Source organism: Phocoena phocoena, chromosome 7 (genome assembly GCF_963924675.1).
Source record: "Phocoena phocoena chromosome 7, mPhoPho1.1, whole genome shotgun sequence".
Classification (NCBI taxonomy): Eukaryota; Metazoa; Chordata; class Mammalia; order Artiodactyla; family Phocoenidae; genus Phocoena; species Phocoena phocoena.
The window spans coordinates 65,279,709-65,293,607 of NC_089225.1; the positions used below are offsets into that span (position 1 = coordinate 65,279,709).

At 40.1% G+C, this 13,899-nt stretch overlaps 1 pseudogene; it reads right to left on the bottom strand.

Moving 5' to 3' along the window:
- Positions 1-201: 201 nt before the first annotated feature.
- Positions 202-9,617, bottom strand: LOC136125395 (F-box only protein 5-like; annotated as a pseudogene).
- Between the last annotated feature and the right edge of the window lie 4,282 nt (positions 9,618-13,899).

Below are 13,899 nucleotides of genomic sequence, written 5' to 3' on the forward strand. Positions count from 1 at the left end.
ATGATTGTGACCACCTACAGGGGTGGGATAGAGAGGGTGGGAGGGAGATGCAAAAGGGAGGAGATTTGGGGATATATGTGTACATAGAGCTGATTCACTTTGTTATAAAGCAGAAACTAACACAACAATGTAAAGCGATTATACTCCAATAAAGATGTTAAAAAAATACAAAACATTAATGAAACTTCACATTTCTTTTTTTTAAATGGTAATTCTTTGTATTGCTTTATTGTACAATTGCAATGCCCCCTTATCATCTTCTGGAATCTTCTTCCAAGTTGTGCTCACTTTAGACACGCTGGAAAAGTAAATGATTATAAAACAAACAATTAAAGCACCACAAAGAACCAAGATTATATTACAGAAACATTAACCGTGCAAAAAAGAAATTTCTATTAGCAGTGCTTCTCAAACCTGGCTCTGCATTAGAATTGCCTGAGGCATGAATTTAAGATTTAAGGATGGCCCATGCCTAGTCACTTGGGTTTAATTGATCTAAAATGGGGGCCAGGGCTCTGTATTATTTTTAAAAGCTCACCATTAAGTAATTCTAAGTGGATCCAGGCTTAAGAACCACTACACTTAGTACTTCATTTTTTCACAATATCCTCAAATATCAAATAAGAAGCCCCACTGTATATATGGCACCATCTTGGTTATTTATTAACATTAGACAAGTTTCAAAGAACTTGAGGACACACTGCTATTAGTAGAAATCAATTTAAAAAATCCATTTTGTTAACAAAAATGTTGTGATGTCGATTATCTCTCAAGAAGCTGGCCAATAATAAAAATCAAAACTTACTTATGTCTGTTTTGCATCAGCTATATTTCATGGACCAGTGTAAAGTAACACAAAAAGTACCTCTAAAAAATTTTTCAGGGCTTCCCTGGACGCCTGCGCGTCCAGAGCCTGTGCTCCACAACGGGAGAGGCCACAACAGTTAGAGGCCCGCGTAACGCAAAAAAAAAAAAAAAATTTTCAAAGAGCCGAAAATGAACCCAGTTGAGTTGGAGGCAATCTAATTCAATAGATTAGATAATCATCTTAATTCTCAGTTACCACATCCTAACAGGTTTTCTTTGGTGGAATGAGAAAGGGGAGTCAGTATAAGGTTTCTAAGAGACAGTAATAATCAGACCCATTTGTGGGTTTCTGTATTATCACTGTCAAATTTACTGTCAAATTTGAAAATAGCCTAAAAAAAAGAAATTATTTTATACTTTCAAGTGTGACAAAAATCATAATGCCTATAGGACCTGTACACCAGACCTAGGCTGTTGTTTTATAGTTAAGACTAAAAGATGTAGCTTACCTATGAACAATTTCAGAACCAAAAGAACAAAGATCCCAATCTAACAGAAAGTTTTCTAATAGCATACATATGAAATTTGAAATAACTGGATTAAATGCATACTCTAAAAATTATCTTTCTTTCCTCTTAGTGACACATAGGTAGTAGAATACCAGCAACCAGACAAAAGTCATCACCTCAATTAAACAATAGTGCAAGACTACCCTACTATGTCTTTGCACAGGCTCAGCGGCCATGGCTCACGGACCCAGTCGCTCCGCGGCATGTGGGATCTTCCCGGACCGGGGCACAAACCCGTGTCCCCTGCATCGGCAGGTGGACTCTCAACCACTGCGCCACCAGGGAAGCCCCCCTACTGTGTCTTTGCATGAGCTGGTGGTGCTGAGCCACTCAACACAAATTTTCATGGGTTACACTAATGAACTCAAAACAACAATACTTACTTGATTAAGTCCATATCACTGAGCTGTGTTAAAATATTTGCTAAGGGATGTCTGAGTCCCCTTCGAAAGAGTTCCCTGAGAACATCTACACACTTTAGGCCTGTTTTCCTGCCAATTATATTCCGTAGTCTAAAATTTCCACTGGATATAAATTCCCTCAGCTTCTCCCAATCTATTTTAGGATTTCGTTTACCATTTTTTTTTTAACGTTGAACAAACCACTTTTTCAGAATGAAGAGCTGGCAGCAAGTTTATCTGCGCTTTGCGTCCATAGCGGGCAAGATTGTGGACTGTCACTGAAATTTTCCACCAGGGAAGGCTACTGTCTTCATGCTCATTGAAGCCACTTTGTTGGGAAAATGAAGAGTAGCCACTGTCTTCATAAGGTACACTGGTCTCCAGTTCTTCTATGTCATTTGAACTGTTAAGTGTCGTACATGTTGATTTTCCTTATTATGCCAGGGTTTGCTTTCAGTTTCAAGTTCTACAATGCTGGGGCTCACAGTCGGTGACCCAAAACCTGGTAACCTTTCATAGTCTTTTTTTTTTTTTTCTAGATTAGCAACTTTATCTTTCTGTTTCTTTTTTTTTTTATTGGAGCATAATTGCTTTACAATGGTGTTTTAGTTTCTGCTTTATAACAAAGTGAATGAGTTATACGTATACATATGTTCCCATATCTCCTCCCTCTTGAGTCTCCCTCTCTCCCACCTTCCCTATCACACCCCTCCAGGCGGTCACAAGGCACCGAGCTGATCTCCCTATGCTATGCGGCTGCTTCCCACTAGCTATCTACCTTACGTTTGGTAGTGTATATATGTCCATTCCTCTCTCTCGCTTTGTCACAGCTTACCCTTCACCCTCCCCATATCCTCAAGTCCATTCTTTAGTAGGTCTGTGTCTTTATTCCTGTCTTACACCTAGGTTCTTCATGATAATTTTTTTCCTTAAATTCCATATATATGTGTTAGCATACGGTATTTGTCTTTCTCTTTCCGACTTACTCCACTCTCTATGACAGACTCTAGGTCTATTCACCTCATTACAAATAACTCAATTTCGTTTCTTTTTATGGCTGAGAAATATGCCATTGTATATATGTGGCACATCTTCTTTATCCATTCATCCGATGATGGACACTTAGGTTGTTTCCATCACCTGGCTATTGCAAATAGAGCTGCAATGAACATTTTGGTACATGACTCTTTGAATTATGGTTTTCTTAGGGTATATGCCCAGTAGTGGGATTGCTGGGTCATATGGTAGTTCTATTTGTAGTTTTTTAAGGAACCTCCATACTGTTCTCCACAGTGGCTTTATCAATTTACATTCGCACCAACAGTGCAAGAGTGTTCCCTTTTCTCCACACCCTCTCCAGCATTTATTGTTTCTAGATTTTTTGATGAAGACCATTCTGACTGGTGTGAGATGATATCTCATTGTAGTTTTGATTTGCATTTCTCTAATGATTAATGATGTTGAGCATTCTTTCATGTGTTTGTTGGCAGTCTGTATGACTTCTTTGGAGATTGTCTCTTTAGGTCTTCTGTCCATTTTTGGATTGGGTTGTTTGTTTTTTGTTATTGAGCTATATGAGCTGCTTATAAATTTTAGAGATCAATCCTTTGTCAGTTGCTTCATTTGCAAATATTTTCTCCCATGCTGAGGGCTGTCTTTTGGTCTTGTTTTTGGTTTCCTTTGCTGTGAAAAAAGCTTTGAAGTTTCATTAGGTCCCATTTGTTTATTTTTGTTTTTATTTCCATTTCTCTAGGAGGTGGGTAAAAAAGGATCTTGGTGTGATTTATGTCATAGAGTGTTCTGCCTATGTTTTACTCTAAGAGTTTGATAGTTTCTGGCCTTACATTTAGGTCTTTAATCCATTTTCAGCTTATTTTTGTGTATGGTGTTAGGGAGTGATCTAATCTCATACTTTTACATGTACCTGTCCAGTTTTCCCAGCACCACTTATAGAAGAGGCTGTCCTTTCTCCACTGTACATTCCTGCCTCCTTTATCAAAGATAAGGTGACTGTATGTGTGTGGGTTTATCTCTGGGCTTTCTATCCTGTTCCATTGATCTTTCTGTTTTTGTGCCAGTACCATACTATCTTGATTACTGTAGCTTTGTAGTATAGTCTGATGTCCGGGAGCCTGATTCCTCCAGCTCCATTTTTCTTTCTCAAGATTGCTTTGGCTATTCAGGGTCTTTTGTGTTTCCATACAAATTGTGAATTTTTTTGTTCTAGTTCTGTGAAAAATGCCAGTGGTAGTTTGATAGGGATTGCATTGCAACTGTAGATTGCTTTGGGTAGTAGAGTCATGTTTGCAATGTTGATTCTTCCTATCCAAGAACATGGTATATCTCTCCATCTGTTTGTATCATCTTTAATTTCTTTCATCAGTGTCTTATAATTTTCTGCATACAGGTGTTTTGTCTTCTTAGGTAGATTTATTCCTAGATATTTTATTCTCTTTGTTGCAATGGTAAATGGGAGTGTTTTCTTGATTTTACTTTCAGATTTTTCATCATTACTGTATAGTAATGCAAGAGATTTCTGTGCATTAATTTTGTATCCTGCTACTTTACCAAATTCATTGATTAGCTCTAGTAGTTTTCTGGTAGCATCTTTAGGATTCTCTATGTATAGTATCATGTCATCTGCAAACAGTGACAGCTTTACTTCTTCTTTTCCGATTTGGATTCCTTTTATTTCCTTTTCTTCTCTGATTGCTGTGGCTAAAACTTCCAAAACTATGTTGAATAAGAGTGATGAGAGTGGGCAACCTTGTCTTGTTCTTGATCTTAGTGGAAATGCTTTCAGTTTTTCACCATTGAGGACGATGTTGGTTGTGGGTTTGTCATATATGGCCTTTATTATGTTGAGGAAAGTTCCCTCTGTGCCTACTTTCTGCAGGGCTTTTATCATAAATTGGTGTTGAATTTTGTCGAAAGCTTTCTCTGCATCTATTGAGATGATCACATGGTTTTTCTCCTTCACTTTGTTAATATGGTTTATCACATTAATTGATTTGTGTATACTGAAGAATTCTTTCATTCCTGGAATAAACCCCACTTGATCATGGTGTATGATCGTTTTAATGTGCTGTTTGCTAGTATTTTGTTGAGGATTTTTGCATCTATGTTCATCAGTGACATTGGCGTGTAGTTTCCTTTCTTTGTGACATCCTTGTCTGGGTTTGGTATCAGGGTGATGGTGGCCTCGTAGAATGAGTTTGGGAGTGTTCCTCCCTCTGCTATATTTTGGAAGAGTTTGAGAAGGTTAAGTGTTAGTTCTTCTCTAAATGTTTGATAGAATTCGCCTGTGAAGCCATCTGCTCCTGGGCTTTTGTTTGTTGGAAGATTTTTAATCATAGTTTCAATTTCAGTGCTTGTGAATGGTCTGTTCATAGTTTCTATTTCTTCCTGATTCAGTATTAGCAGGTTGTGCATTTCTAAGAATTTGTCCATTTCTTCCAGGTTGTCTATTTTATTGGCATAGAGTTGCTTGTAGTAATCTCTCATGATCTTTTGTATTTCTGCAGTGTCAGTTGTTCTCCTTTTTCATTTCTAATTCTATTGAGTCTTCTTCCTTTTATTCTTGATGAGTCTGGCTAATGGTTTATCAATTTTGTTTATCTTCTCAAAGAACCAGCTTTTAGTTTTATTGATCTTTGCTATCGTTTCCTTCATTTCTTTTTCATTTATTTCTGATCTGATTTTTATGATTTCTTTCCTTCTGGTAACTTTGGGGTTCTGTTGTTCTTCTTTCTCTAATTGCTTTAGGTGCAAGGTTAGGTTGTTTATTCGAGGTGTTTCCTGTTTCTTAAGGTAGGATTGTATTGCTATAAACTTCCCGCTTAGAACTGCTTTTGCTGCATCTCATAGATTTTGGGTTGTTATGTCTCCATTTTCATTTGTTTCTAGGTATTTTTTATTTCCTCTTTGATTTCTTCAGTGATCACATCGTTATTAAGTAGTGTATTGTTTAGCCTCCATTTGTTTGTATTTTTACAGATCTTTTCCTGTAATTGATATCTAGTCTCATAGCATTGTGGTCAGAGAAGATACTTGATACAATTTCAATTTTCTTAAATTTACCAAGGCTTGATTTGTGACCAAGATATGATCTATCCTGGAGAATGTTCCATGAGCACTTGAGAAAAATGTGTGTTCTGTTGTCTTTGGATGGAATGTCCTATAAATATCAATTAAGCCCAAGTTGTTTAATGTATCATGTAAAACTTGTGTTTCCTTATTTATTTTCATTTTGGATGATCTGTCCATTGGTGAAAGTGGGGTGTTAAAGTCCCCTACTATGAATGTGTTACTTTAGATTTCCCCTTTTATGGCTGTTAGTATTTGCCTTATGTATTGAGGTGTTCCTATGTTGGGTGCATAAATATTTACAATTGTTATATCTTCTTCTTGGATAGATCCCTTGATCATTATGTAGTGTCCTTCTTTGTCTCTTCTAATAGTCTTTATTTTAAAGTCTATTTTGTCTAAGAATTGCTACTCCAGCTGTCTTTTGGTTTCCATTTGCATGAAATATCTTTTTCCATCCCCTTACTTTCAGTCTGTATGTGTCTCTAGGTCTGAAGTGGGTCTCTTGTAGACAGCAAATATATGGGTCCTGTTTATGTATCCATTCAGCCAATCTGTGTCTTTTGGTGGGAGCATTTAGTCCATTTACATTTAAGGTAATTATTGATATGCATGTTCCTATTCCCATTTTCTTAATTGTTTTGGGTTCGTTATTGTAGGTCTTTTCCTTCTCTTGTGTTTCTTGCCTAGAGAAGTTCCTTTAGCATTTGTTGTAAAGCTGGTTTGGTGGTGCTGAACTCTCAGCTTTTGCTTGTCTGTAAAGGTTTTAATTTCTCCATCAAATCTGAATGAGATTCTTGCTGGGTAGAGTAATCTTGGTTGCAGGCTTTTCTCCTTCATCACTTTAAATATGTCCTGCCAGTCCCTTCTGGCTTGCAGCGTTTCTGCTGAAAGATCAGCTGTTAACCTTATGGGGATGCCCTTGTGTGTTATTTGTTGTTTTTCCCTTGCTGCTTTTAATATGTTTTCTTTGTATTTAATTTTTGACAGTTTGATTAATATGTGTCTTGGCATATTCCTCCTTGGATTTTTCCTGTATGGGACTTTCTGTGCTTCCTGGAGTTGATTAACTATTTCCTTTCCCATATTAGGGAAGTTTTCAACTATTATCTCTTGAAATATTTTCTCAGTCCCTTTCTTTTTCTCTTATCTTCTGGAACCCCTATAATTTGAATGTTGGTGCGTTTAATGTTGTCCCAGAGGTCTCTGAGACTGTCCTCAGTTCTTTTTATTGTTTTTTCTTTATTCTGCTCTGCAGTAGTTATTTCCACTGCTTTATCTTCCAGGTCACTTACCCGTTCTTCTGCCTCAGTTATTCTGCTATTGATCCCATCTGGAGTATTTTTAAGTTCATTTATTGTGTTGTTCATCATTGTTTGTTTCATCTTTAGGTCTTCTAGGTCCTTGTTAAATGTTTCTTGCATTTTGTCTATTGTATTTCCAACATTTTGGATCATGTTTACTATTATTATTCTGAATTCTTTTTAAGGTAGACTGCCTATTTCCTCTTCATTTGTTAGGTCTGGTGGGTTTTTATCTTGCTCTTTCATCTGCTATGTGTTCTTCTGTCTTCTCATTTTGCTTATCTTACTGTGTTTGGGGTCTCCTTTTTGCAGGCTGCAGGTTCGTAGTTCCCGTTGTTTTTGGTGTCTGTCCCCAGTGGCTAAAGTTGGTTAAATGGGTTGTGTAGGCTTCCTGGTGGAGGGGACTAGTGCCTGTGTTCTGGTGGATGAGGCTGGATCTTGTCTTTCTGGTGGGCAGGTCCACATCTGGTGGTGTGTTTTGGGTGTCTGTGGACTTATTATGATTTTAGGCAGCCTCTCTGCTAATGGGTGGGGTTGTATTCCTGTCTTGCTAGTTGTTTCGCATAGGGTGTCCAGCACTGTAGCTTGCTGGTCGTTGAGTGAAGCTGGGTATTGGTGTTGAGGTGGAGATATTCGCCATTTGATATCATGTGGAGCTGGGAGGTTTCTTGTGGACCAATGTCCTTAAGTTGGCTGTCCCACGTCAGAGGCACAGCACTGACTCCTGGGTGCAGCACCAAGATCCTTTCATTCACACAGCTCAGAATAAAAGGGAGAAAAAGTAGAAAGAAAGAATTAGTAGAAGAAAGAAAGAAAGAAAGAAGGGCGGGAGGGAGGGAAGGAGGAAGGCAGGAAGGAAGGAGGGAAGGAAGGAAAAAAGCAAGAAAGAAGATAAAGTAAAATAAAATAAAGTAAGATAAAATATAATAAAGTTATTAAAATAAAAAAATAATTATTAAGAAAAAAAGAAAAAAAACAACAAAAAACGGACGGATAGAGCCGTAAGACAAATGGTGGAAACAAAGCTATACAGACAAAATCTCACACAGAAGCATACACATACACACTCACAAAAACAGGAAAAGGGAAAAAAATCATAAATCTTGCTCTCAAAGTCCACCTCCTCAATTTGGGATGATCCGTTGTCTATTCATGTATTCCACAGTTGCAGCGTACATAAAGTTGATTGTGGAGCTTTAATCCGCTGCTTCTGAGGCTGCTGGGAGAGATTTCCCTTTCTCTTCTTTGTTCTCACAGCTCCCAGGGGCTCAGCTTTGGATTTGGCCCTGCCTGTGCGTGTAGGTCACCGGAGGGCGTCTGTTCTTCGCCCAGACAGGACGGGGTTAAAGGAGCCGCTGATTCGGGGGCTCTGGCTCACTCAGGCCAGGGGGAGGGAGGAGCATGGAGTGCGGGGAGAGCCTGTGGCCGCAGAGGCCAGCGTGACGTTGCAACAGCCTGAGGCACGCCGTGCGTTCTCCCAGGGGAGTTGTTCCTGGATCCCGGGACTCTGGCAGTGGCGGGCTGCACAGGCTCCCCGGAAGGGGAGTGTGGATAGTGACCTGTGCTTGCACACAGGCTTCTTGGTGGCGGCAGCAGCAGCCTTAGCATCTCATGCCCGTCTCTGGGGTCCGCGCTTTTAGCTGCGGCTCGCGCCCGTTTCTGGAGCTCCTTTAAGCAGCACTCTTAATCCCCTCTCCTCGCGCACCAGGAAACAAAGAGGCAAGAAAAAGTCTCTTGCCTCTTCGGCTGGTCCAGACTTTTCCCCGGACTCCCTCCCGGCTAGCCGTGACGCACTAACCTCCTGCAGGCTGTGTTCACGCCGCCAATCCCAGTCCTCTCCTGGCGCTCCGAACGAAGGCCGAGCCTCAACTTGCAGCCCTGCCCGCCCCGGCAGGTGAGCAGACAGGCCTCTCAGGCTGGTGAGTACCGGTCGGCCCTGATCCTCTGTGCGGGAATCTCTCCGCTTTGCCCTCCACACCCCTTTTGCTGTGCTTTATTCCGCGGCTCCGAAGCTTTCCCCCTCCGCCACCCGCAGTCTCCGCGCGCGAAGGGGCTTCCTAGTGTGTGGAAACTTTAACTTCTTCACAGCTCCCTCCCACTGGTGCAGGTCCTGTCCCTATTCGTTGTCTCTGTTTTTTCTTTTGCCCTACCCAGGTACGTGGGGGGTTTCTTGCCTTTTGGGAGGTCTGAGGTCTTCTGTAAGCATTCAGTAGGTGTTCTCTAGGAGTTGTTACACGTGTAGATGTATTTCTGGTGTATCTGTGGGGAGGAAGGTGATCTCCGCGTCTTAATCTTCCGCCATCTTCCCGGAAGACCTTTTCATAGTCTTTAATGCAGTCTTTTTAAGAACCTTCCAAATATGAAGTAGTGTAGGAACCTTGTCTTCTGTCATCAGGCGTTACCGGTTTAATTCCAGAATGAACGTGGTAATAGTTAAAATCCCACTTCATTTTGACGCAGAAAGTGGGACTTTCTTCTTTATAACCATCTGAGGGGCGAGGGCGCCGTAGCTGCAGTGGCAGGAACCGGAGGGCGCCATGGGGAGCAGCTGCAGGGGGGCCGGCTCACGCCAGGGCAGGTGGGGTCCACCTCAGGTGAGGGAGCTGCACCCGTGGCAGAGAAGCAGGCCGTCCACTTCTCAGAGCTCTCGAGACTTCACATTTCTGATTATGATTGTTAGTTGGGTAATAAAAATATAACCATGTCATGTTCTAAGGTCAGTTCTTCCTATTTTTAGTTGTATGCTTTCCTTAATTTGTGCTCATTTCTAAGTTTTTGAGCTGTGTTTTTATGTTTATTCTTTTAAAATTTTCATTGTGTTTTCTTTTTATTAAGACTATAACCCCAATAACTCTTGTTTATTCCCCCAGATACAGAAATATGTGATGGTTATGTTCTAGTTTGTTGAAATTTTTAGTTACTTAAAATTAGATTCTGGTGAAACTATTAATTGACATGGGGTAGAGCTAGCATGTTGGAAACTGGGGTGTCTAATGCCTGCGTTGAGTACAAACCTTGATTTTTTTAAGCATAGAAGCAGCCTAGGGATGTGCCTCAGACACAGGAAGACTTTGGGCTTTATCACCCGGTTAGACTCACAATAGGGAGGGTGTTGGTGCCCCAGGGTGAGTACTAAGTCAGTGAGCTGTGAGCTATAATTGCAGAATGCCCTCTTTTCCTCATCTTTTTTTTTTTTTTTTTTCTTTGGTATGCGGGCCTCTCACTATTGTGGCCTCTCCCATTGCGGAGCACAGGCTCCGGACGTACAGGCTCAGCGGCCATGGCGCACGGGGCCAGCCGCTTCGCGGCACGTGGGATCTTCCTGGACTGCGGCACGAACCCGCGTCCCCTGCATCGGCAGGCGGACTCTCTACCACTGCACCACCAGGGAAGGCCTCCTCATCTTTGACTTCCAAACACATATGGTGCTTGTTCTTTGCAGGGAGATATGCCCCCATTGTCTGTTGGCATGTGTTGTGAGCTAATTTAGGTTCACTGAACATACCTGAAAATCTCTATAGCTAAGCCCCTGATTTCTGTGTATGAGACTTTTTATTTTGTGAAATGGATGCAGTAAGCAGGAAGAATAAAATACTGCTCAGGTAAGATTTCTACTCAGAAGCTTTTTCAAAGGAGGCTATGAATTATAATGCAAAAGGACATTGCACTCACTGCATGGTGATCTGGTTCTGAAAGCAAAGCCTTTCTTTGATAGCTAGAGGACAAGTAATTCTAAAGATCAAAAAACTTCTTATCATACTAAGAAACCTAAATCTGTGCCTGTGTATGTATTATTTTCCAAAATGTTCAGTTATGTATTACTCTCTGTCACCTCAGCGTTCAAAAACTAAAATGAACCATGGGATGGGGGGACAATAATATCACTACAGCCCATCCTGGGCAGCCAGGTGGCTTGTTTTTAGGCCACCTCAACTTATCCTTCATTGTCATGCTAGCTCCTTTGAAGTAACTCTGAGGTTTCTCTTTCTCTCTCCAGTGCCTGGAGCTTCCGGCAATATGACAAGGTAAACAATTGACTACAGCAGAAGTAGCAAACTGAGGCCTATGGGCCAAGTCTAGCCCTGGCCTGCTTTTGTACTGCCTGTGAGCTGAGCATGGTTTTCACACTTTGAAAAACAAAAAAATAAGAATCTGTGACAGAGACCATAGGTGGCCTGAACCTATGCCTAAAATACATACTGTCTGGCCTTTGACAGGAATGTTTGCCAACCATTGCCAGCCCTCTGAATTTTATTCTGCAGTGGCCTTGACATCCCTGCCTTCTTTCACAGACTCTTCTGACCTCCTCTTACTACTTCTTGTGCACATCTTGACCTTTAGTGCACTATCAAACATCCTTCAGTTTCTATTGCTACAGGCTGCATCCTCCCTCTCACCGATGCCTCTGTGTCTTTGTACGTGCTCTTCCTGCTTTCTGGAATGTTCTCCACTCTACCCTGCATCTTTTGTGTTCTGTATCTGTTGTGCAATGTATCTATTTGATATTCACTTCTCTGAACAGAACAATGGACACAATGCTGATAACTAATGAATATTATCTAATAATTAAACCTTATCAAATAAGTAATGTTTAGCCAGAGAGAAAATTATAGATACTGGACAGAAAGCCAGTGACAAATTTGTGTTCCTGTTTTCATTGGTCATGTTGCTGTTGATGACAGCTCTCTTCTCACCCTGCCTTTGCTATTTACTATCAGCATAAATAATGCAGTGTTTATTTTTTTTATCTTTCTTTTCTCATTTGTGTTTTATTGATATATTTTTTTCAAAGCACAGAAAAAAGATAAAATCCAGGGTCTTGAAAATTAGTGGGCTTGTACACTAAGCAATGGTAAGGAAGGAAGATAACATTTCAGGAGAGAAAAAGCAATAGTAACAGCAAGTGATTTTGCAAGGGGATATATGTATCAGATAGTGTTTTTGTTATGGAAAAGAATTAAGATCAGTAGCCACAGTTGGCCATTTTAAAGCCCTGGGTGTTGCTATGGCTACACTGAGGAACCTGTTATGGTCACCCTTAGAGTATACACAATGATAAAGGGAATTTAGTGCTTTTAGATACAAATATGAATGATAAGTTTGTTTTTCAAATCAAAAGAACGAAGTGAAAATGGATTTGTTTGTCTCTACCAGCTATGGGAATTAGAGGTTGAAAAAACTAAGATAATTGGCATATGTGTTAGGTTACAAAAAAGATGTGGTAATTTAGAACTAATCCCGAAAAAATGATATACTCTTCTGTTGTGAAATCTTGATAAGAGGGACAAAAGGTAGTAGGGAATAAAGTAAACCTAGTACCATAGGTATACAATACCCAAATTCTTAAATGATGATTTAGAAATAATAAAATACAAAAGTGAGTAACCTGTCTGTTCCTAAGCTTAAGTCTTATGTTTGGAACATTCTTATAATTTTAAGCTGTTCAAAAAGCAGTTCTTGTTCATTGCCTGCTTTCTCTTGACCTTTAAGGAACCTGTGATTAAACTCCACCTCCATATATTCCCATTTTAGAGCTATCCAGCAGAGCTGTTCTTCAGTCAATATATGCCTTCATCTCTTATTCTGACTTGACCTGAATTTCTTTTGTGATGTTTTTTCTCCTAGAAAAGCCTATTTCAACCTTTGGTATCAAAATCACTCCTTCTGTGGGCAAGTAAAATAGTAGCCAAGTGTCAGATGTCATTCACGTTACTCTCCTTGAAACTCCAGCTATCTCCTTTACCTGTTTATCTCTTCAAAGTGGGAAGTAATCAGTATGGTCATTTTTATTATTAAGATTCACTTTTCATTATCATTTAAAAAACATCTAAAAGGATATATCACTCACTGTCCTTTTGAGATGTGAGGTCAATAAGTTATTATGGGGGCTTCCCTGGAGGTCCAGTGGTTAATACTTGGCACTTCCATGAAAGCGCAGGTTCGATCCCTGGTTGGGAAACTAAGATCCCGCGTGCCGTGTGGTGTGGCCAAAAAGACAAAAAACAAAAAGTTATTATGTGGTGGGCACTAAGATAACACTGCATATTTTATTTACCTGACTTGGGAGACTTTTGGTCTCATTTAGAGAATATGAAAAAACCTTAACAAGGCTGTGTAAAACTCATTTTACTCAATATTTTGGTTCATATGTTTGCCAAATGGATATTGTCTAATTCAAAAGGAAAACATGTCCAGTTTTTCATTTTAAGTCCCATGGACCTTTATTGGGTACTAATCTTATTTTTGCTCTAAGTAATTTTATGTGTTCTGAAACTTTGAACTTTGCATTTAAATGTGATTCTAAAATTCCTGGAATTTAGAGAAGAAAGTTCCAAACATTATCAATCACAGCTGTCTATATACCTTTTGACAACTTCTATTGTTCACACTATCAGTTAGGCTTAGTGAGCCAGGAAATGCTGCCCTTTCTTTTACACTTACCCTTTCAGGGGTGTATAGATAAGGCCGTCAGTGAGCTTGCCAGCATGCAGGCTCATAACCATGGTCTGGGGCAAACCACTGATTCTTCCTTCCCTAGTCACTCTCTTTCAACTGACTGACCAAGAGTGGTCACCTTGACCTAAGGTCAGCTGGTCTGGGTAGTAACCTTTGCATGCAATGACAGGAAGAGATGAGTTTGGAATATCAGATTCTCTCTCCTAGTACTTTTCCTTATAAAACATGGGTGATCCTTGCAATTAAAAATGGAGGATGAGATGAAGAGGATGCAAA